The sequence below is a fragment of the Meriones unguiculatus genome, assembly GCF_030254825.1.
Source record: "Meriones unguiculatus strain TT.TT164.6M chromosome Y unlocalized genomic scaffold, Bangor_MerUng_6.1 ChrY_unordered_Scaffold_23, whole genome shotgun sequence".
Classification (NCBI taxonomy): Eukaryota; Metazoa; Chordata; class Mammalia; order Rodentia; family Muridae; genus Meriones; species Meriones unguiculatus.
The window spans coordinates 431,423-439,923 of NW_026843709.1; positions in this window are offsets into that span (position 1 = coordinate 431,423).

The following is an 8,501-nucleotide window of genomic DNA, read 5'->3' on the forward strand; positions in this document are numbered from 1 at the left end:
CACTGTTTCAAAAGACAAACAAGATTTTTTTTCTGTTTTTAAATTTTTTTATTAATTATTTGTTACAATTTTTTTTTATTTTGTATCCCAGCTGTGGGCCCCTCCCTCATCTCCTCCCAATCCCTCTCTCCCTCCCCTTCTCTCCCTATGCCCCTCCCCTAGTCTACTGTTAGGGGAGGTCCTCTTCCCCTTCTATCTGATCCTAGCCTAGCAGGATTATTAGGACTGGATGTTTTATTAGGCTCATTAGGACTGGATGTATTGTCTTCCTCTGTGCCTGGGCAGTGATCAGAGAGCCTGCCACTCAGTTCACATCAGAGACAGTCCCTGTTTCCCCTACTAGTGAACACACTTGGAGACTGAGTATATGGGCTACATCTGAGCAGGGGTTTTAAGTCCTCTCCATGCATGGGCCTTGGTTGGTGTATCAGTATCTGAAGGGCCGGAGATCCCACAGGTAGGGAAAGGATCTTTACCAAACCTGTATCTGACAGAGGGAGGGCTAATATCCAGAATATATGAAGAACTTATGAAGTTAAACACCAACAAACCAAGCAATCCAATTTAAAAATGGGGTTCAGAGCTAAGCAGAGAATTCTCAATAGAGGAATACCAAATGGCAGAGAAATACTTAGGGAGATCTTCCACATCCTTAGTCATGCGGAAGATGCAAATTAAACAACCCTGAGATTTTACCTTACCCCCATCAGAATGGCTAAAAAATAAAGATCTCATGTGACAACACATGCTGGAGAAGACATGGAGAAAGAGGAACCCTCCTCCATTGCTGGTGGGAATGTAAACTTGTACAACCACTTCAGAAATCAATCTGGTGTTTTCTCAGACAATTAGGACTAGTCCTTCCTCAAAATCCAGCTATACCACTCCTAGGCATATATCCATATTATTTTTATTTTTAATGGTGCTTGTGTGTGCATGTGTGTTTGTGCACCTGTCTGTGCAGGAGTTTGTGTGTGTATATGAGTACAGATGGTCACAGAGGCCAGAGGTATAAAATCCAAAAGTGTTATAACTCCCCAGGAGTTCCAGTATTCATACCAGGAACTGAACTAGGGTCCTCCTTCACTGTAATACCCATTTTTAACCAGTGAGCCAGCTGTCAAGTGTCATCTACATTTCAATTCATCAGTCATATGCCATTTCAATGTTTTTGTCAAAACATGTTCATTCAGAGCTGCCTACTTAATAGAAAGTCCCAAGAATGTCAAAAACCTTCCCATGTCACAGCTATTATGAACACAAAGAAAGAGAGAAACTAAAATATTTAACAAAAAAATTGTAAGCTAAAGACATTTACCTAGTGTTCATAAAAGCATGTGCACACTGTCTCTGTCATTGTTTTTTTTGTTTGTTTGTTTGTTTGTTTGTTTTGTTTTGTTTTTCGAAACAGAATTTCTCTGTGTAACCTGTCCTGGACTCACTCTGTAGACCAGGCTGGCCTCAAAATTACAGAGATCTGCCTGCCTTTGCCTTCCCAAGAGCTGGGATTAAAGGCATGTGCCATAATGACAGGCTTGTGTTCTCTCTTGCTCTCTTAAATGTAGAAAAATGGCTTAACATTTCATTAGGGATATAAAATAAAAATCAACTGAAAATAGTAATTTACATATCAAAGAAACATTTATAATTATAGTCCAAACCACTTATGTAAGCAGAAATAACTGCATTTTCTTGTGGAATTTTCCTCCACAGAGTCATTTTATAATGTCAGAAAAAAATGTCCCTTTTGCCACTGCAGCTTTTTTTTTGTTTTAAGTCTTTGCATTGGTATAAATGATTGCAGCTATTCTGGAATGTTTTTAAGTGCTTTTATTTTATTTTTTTAACTTGCAGCTATATAATTTTAAAGTACTAAAATTCTTTGAATGATTTTCATAGTCTTGCCACTAATATTTTATATTTTATCCAGAAATACATACTTTTATTGCATCAACTGCTATAGCTCATTTTATGCCAAATTTTTGAAGCTGAAATATTTGTAATATCAAAGAAATTATTTTTTAAATCTACTCACCACTTTTAGCATGCCTGTCTAGATGTTCTTGAGAACCCCACCTGGAAATTCACAACTCATCTCATTATCTAATGTTTCTGAGCCCTAATGTCTTGCACATGGACAAGCTACTACTATGCTTTGCAACCCCATGGTTCTGGCCCAGTAGAGCAGTTACTCACTACTTGAATAACCTTGAAGAGAAGGAAAAGTGATCTGGAACCCCAACTGTTGGCACCAACATGAATTTTGACAACCACAGGAGGATGCAGACACCACTGTCTTCCAAGGCAAGGACCAGTCTTCTGGAACATTTTCTCAAAGCCTGGGACAATGTACAGTGATGGGCACTCCAGCCAATTCTCCCTATAGAAAATCTAAACCTGTATATTGGAATGAAAAGGCTCAGAGTGCTCTATGGTGAAAGGTGGAAAGGGCAGCAGGCAGGCCGAATGAGGAGTGGGCACAGTGACAGGAGGGAGACCCATCCCTGGGAGTTCCACAAGGCACAGAAATCCTGGGTCAGACTTCTGTCTGAGCCCCTTCAGGCTATCTTGTCATCAGCCAGGACTTACATACAGCTCAGAGTGGTCAGGTACCCCAAGTTCCTGTGAACAATCAGACCTCAGCTACATTCCCTTTCTAACCAGAGAAAGGAAAGGATTTAAAGGTAGACACAGACATTAATATTTAAGAATTCTCCAGGCACTCATCAAAGCAAGCTAAAACAGGTCACCCTAATAGGAGCCTGTGATGGGAAGGCTCAAGCATTTCCTCAGCATGCTACTGCCTTTAATCCATCTCTTCCTGGGGTTTGTTGTATGAAACACCTGCACCCTAGCTGAAGCCACTGGACAGGTAAGATCAGTTCTCCTGAGTTTTTATTTGTTAACTTTCACAATGTACACTAGACATTTGTTTCTTTTGTTTGTTTTCCAATATAATCTTGGGGTCAAAAGCCCTGCCTGGACTTCATTAAGGTCAAGAGAAAAGTGACACTGTCCTGGGACTGGCTGAGTTGGCTGTTTCTTGTCTGCTGTTTCTGTCTCTGCAGGCAGAATCTGATTCCAGTGCTGGATGTTTCTCTTTCCCAGGCAGAGCTGCATGTCCTGGGTTTTGTTTGGAATGCCTTGTCACTGTCAGTGCCTACCATGCCATCTTCCCAAATGTAGAAATCAAGCAAGGTTGTGGGAATGTGCCCAGGGGAATTCCAGGGTAGATAGGTGATGTCCTTGTTGATGACAGGAAGCACCAGAAACATTTCCAAAACCCATCAGGCTCTCATAAATGTCTCCTGTCTTCCTCAGGGCTATAGTGAGAGTGACCTTCCTTTTAGAACTCCTTCAGTGCATCAGTACAAAGGACCCTAGAGAAGCTCACACAGGTGCCATCCCAGTATGAGGTTGAGTCTCAGTGAGGAGCAATCTCAGGTGGTTTATTTAAGAAATGTTTGGAGTTTTGTATCTCAGCACCAGACAGAGCTGCCACTGTCACAGTGAGTCCACTCCAGCTGTGCTGTGAGGGCACTTTCCTAAGAAGGTGGCAAACAGCAGGATGGATTCCCCTCTGGCCAAAATGTTAGAGTGGGGAACATGCTACTTTGCTATATTTCTGAGGACAGGCCACAAGGTTGCTCACTACACTAGCTGTTCAACCCCAAGCAAGTATTCCCTCTAAGCCTCAGTTGCTTCACCAAGCAAGGCTCTGCAAATGGGAGGGACTGCTGTCACCATTATCTTCAGCATGGAGGGCTTGCTTCTGTGCTGGCACTTGGCCTTGACCAATGTTCAAAGCTAAGTATGTTTTTCCATTTGTCTAAGTTTATAAAAATGAGTCATTCCATTTGAAATAGTAATATATATATATACCTTACCATCCAGTTCCACTCCTTACCATCTCTCCCATCCAGTTCCCTTCCACCATCTTCTTTAGATGCCTATTTTATTTAGGAATGAGTGTCTTAAACTGTCATCTGGCATCATGTTTTTTTTTTTTTTTTTCAAGGAGACACAGCTGAATTCCCTTATACTTTACCAGGCTAGTGCCCCATAAGGACCAAGCCCTTGGCAGGAACCCGGGTGGGCACAAGAATAGCAGAAAAGTAGCACCTGGTTCTATCATGGGAATATTGATGCTGCTTATGACAAAGTGGTTCAGACAATTTATTGTGAACATTTTGGGCTAAGGAAAGTTCATTCAATGCTGTGACTGACCAGATGATGAAGATAATTTATAGGAGAATAACAGGAGAACTCAGCTGCCACCATCATAGGTCTTCTCCAAGATGTGGAGAGATGAAAACAATAATAGGGTTGTTTCTCTGCCAAAGTGAGAAAGTTACCCTCCCACTCTTTAATAGATATTTTTTAATTAAGTACTCTGAACAATAAAGTAATTTCATTGTTGACTCTTGAGTCTCAATTTTTAGGCGAAGTGTTATTCCTGTTGGTCATAAAAAAATCAAGATAGCCTATATATATATGGTGTAATACTATATATTACATATATTTTAAATAAAATCACCTAAGTACATATATTGCTGTCATATGTATCTCCATCTTTGTTTATTTGCTGTAGGGAATGCACTGGGTGTGCTCACCCCTGGAAAAAAGTATTTCTGCCTTAGTTTCCTCTAGCTGTATGTGTAGGGACTGAGGTCTTGTGAGATTTCCTAATGAACCGTTTTCTGATTTATTGGATTTGTGCTTCTTCATGTTAAGGATATGTTAAGGCAGGCAGATTGAGAGACTTCATGTCTAAACTTATATAGCAAGCTGCCAGTTTTGGCTTTTACACTCTTTTACACTTATACAATGAACACTGTGTCTTAAGTGATGGAGTTGTGTTATACATTTATCAATTGGGATTGCTCTGAGAGTGTCCATTTTAATCTGTTGTGGTTTTCTGTGAATGTCCCATTTTGTTGCAAAGAGTATTTTCCTTGAGCAGAAGTGGACATTACACTCATCTGTGTGTAAGGACAAGTATTTGGAATTATGGATTGTGCTTCTTTAATAAAGTGCTAGTTGTCCATTTCCCTACGAGATTCATTAATTCACTAGTCCTGGATGTTGGCTAAATTTCCAGGACTGGACATGATTTCTCTGATTGAGCAAGGCTTACACACAATCAATGTGTGTGTAATACTTTACCACAAAAGTATTGGTATCAATGTGCAAACTTTGGGTTATTGTACCATGTACCATGGTAGTGGTTGCATAAAAACCACATAAAACAAACCAAATCAAAAAAGTACATCACACACATGGTCTTAAATTATTTTAGTGTAGATACTATTATTATTATTATGTTTTTTTTCTAGATAAGATTCCTTTTGTGTAGCCTTGACTGTCATGGATGACCTCAAACTTACAGTGATCCACATTCACTTTCCTAGGTGTGTTGTTGGCTGAGTCCTAGGAAGAGAGCTCCTCCACAACCTGGCAAATACAGATGCCACAGCAAATATAAGCCTTCACTTTGTGTCACAGGTGTGTTGGCCTGAAGCTATAGTAAATAGCTGTGTGGCAGAAGAGAAAAAATAATGTTCCAATTCACAGGTGGATATGGGTCCTTTCAAGAAAGAAAATAAATATATAACTGTGTAGCTATGATGGAGTGGAATGGGTAAAAGTTCCAGATTTCAGTAGACCAAGAAATCATAACATGCTCTGAAGAATCCTAAAAATATTGAATTCTTAGGAATCCATTTCCAGGACACAACATGCAAGGAGGAGCTGAGATGCAGTCTTTTTTTTTTTTTTTTTTTTTCTTGAGTATACTACTCTCAAGAAGAGGATTGTAAAGATAATCTGTCATTATAGTATATATTTATTGGGGATGCTCCCAGCTGAGCTGTGACACAAGCTGTGAGAGAATGCCTTCAAATGGTGTTCTAACCCATGCCCAGGTTACCTGATGGCACTGGCTGTAGTCTGTTAACAAGATGAACAAAGAATTTTAGTGGTGAATATCCTTTCTTCTAAGAATCTGGACTCTGGACTAAGAAAGTCAAGGCCTCAGAGGTACAAATAATAGAGTAAGTTTTCCTCTTTGTCTACCAGAGACTTGTCTTCAACAAGGTTTGAAGTAATTTCTAAGCCTAGCATTGGGATGATTTGGCTGTATCTGGTGGGACTGGGAAAGTAGCTTCCCAGCAGTTTACAGATGAGACTCAGGATTACGGAGAATATGTCTTGGCTCCCTTTCTGTCTTCTTAGAAGAAAACAGACAAGGTACAAGTACACACAACCTAACAGGGACTTTAGCTGCTTTCTGTGTTCCTCACTCCCAACAAAGCTCAGTTCTTAGAGCTACAACTTGTCATGAATATTCTGTCCACTGCCCATGTAATTAGGTATACACAGACTTTTTACCCACATTTGTTTTTTTGTTGTTTGTTTGTTTCAACAGGCTGGCCTCAAACTCATGGAGATCTGCATGCTTTTGTATCCCAAGGGCTAGGATTAAAGTTGTGTACCACCACTTCCTGGTTCAAATGTTACTTTAAAATACAATTTATTCCCACTTTTGAGATTATGGTATATTTGTTTCTGTAATCTCCTTTCTCCCTCCAAATTCTTCCATATAGCTGTTTCTCGTTACAGATCATTATCACCAACTTGATAATTTAAACATGAGCTGAGCAAGGACAGCAATAATCACGGCAAAATAAACAAAAGAAAGTGCATGAGGGCACCGCTCTACAGAAAAAAAAATAATAGCAACAATGGAATTTTGCAAGTAGTAATATCAATTTTATTCTTTCTTGCTTGCTTATTTTCTGTTTTTATGGAGGTTATAATATAATGCCATCATTTTTCCTTTCTCAGTGGAAGATAAAATAAATCTCCTTCAAGTATGTTTGATGCCTTTTGTGTGGCCTAGTAGTACAGTATGTTAGATGCTTGTTTTCCCCTTGGGAGCTTATTAACTTTTTATGCTCTATGGTCTCTAGATGCTTGAGTATATTAATGATCCATAGTATTTGCACACACTCATCAGGCCTGGCCTCCATGTGCATCCTATGAATCAAGATGACAGCTGAGGAAACAGCATCAATGACCAAGACACAAGGTTTCCACTGTACAGTAAGGGGACCTGAGTTTAGCCACTCAGTCAAATGTCCAGGATTTCTTATGAGAGGTTTCTGATCCCTTTTCCAGAATGTGTGATGTTTGTTTGTTTTCTCCTTTTATAATACTTATTCAACATGGTTCCTATCCCTTTAGGGAACATTATTGTCACTATTGAAATGTCACAGTAGAGTGGAAATGTGACCAAATGAAAACTGTGTCTCCAAGGCTGAGGCATATATTTCATATGAGAGGTCCATATGTAGCCAGAAGTGATAAAGATACTGACTAACCCAACAGTGGGTCTGGTGGCAGGTACTGTGTGGTGGTGTTTTGCTCTGTAAAAGAACCAGACAGAATATGGTAACCTATTATTTTGAACATTCCTGTTATAATACCATTATGGAATCCTCTGGTCTATGGTCCTAGAGTTGACTCAGGAAGACATCAAGTTGATTAAAAAGTGGACTCTACATACTGTGGAATAAACACCTTGCCATCCAATTTCATCCCCAGACCTAAACCAGCAAAATGTTTGCTGATTACTACTAAGCAGAATTCATGATTAGACTTATCTGTAGCTCCATTTAGAAAATTGTGCATAATCAAAGTGAGAAACATTTGTAGATTATACTACAGTTTGATTCCATAGACGTAAACTGGGCTCAGTTGATGTCTCTTAATGAATCTTACGTTGTAATTTTTATCAACCCCACCATCCTACAAGACATTACAAGAATAGTAGCCAATATTTCTATTAGAGTCAAACAACACAGCCTTCTAATTGGCACACCCAGTCTCCGATTGTTAGTGGCAAAAGTAATCCCTTCCAAAGTACTGGAAACCTATGTGCAAATTCTAAAAGTGGGAATAGTGCTACATGAAGACCCACTTATACCATTCCTGGACATATATCCAAAAGATGCTCAACCGTACAACAAGTACATTTGTTCACTTATGTTTATAGCAGCTTTATTTGATATCAAGAATCTAGAAACAACATAGATGTCCCTCCACCAAAGAATGGATACTGAAATTGTGGTAAATTTACACAATGGAATACTACTTAGCTATTAAGAATAAGGAAATCACAAAATTTGCATGCATATATTCTTTATGTCAGAATTAGAAAAGATCATTCTGAGGTATCCCAGAAGCAGAAAAAGACACATATGACATAGTCACTTATAAGTGGATATTATCCCAATATAGGATAAAGTTACTAAACTCTACACACCTAAAGAAGCAAAAATAAGCAAGGAGAACCCTAAGGAAGAGGCTTAATACAGAAGGCAAAACTACCATTCCTAACCCATAGTTCATTCTTATTTCTGTTTCTTTGGGTTAAAGGCTCCATCCAGTCTGACGATCCTCCTGCTTGGATTTCTACTGAAAAACATCTAGCCTTTTTT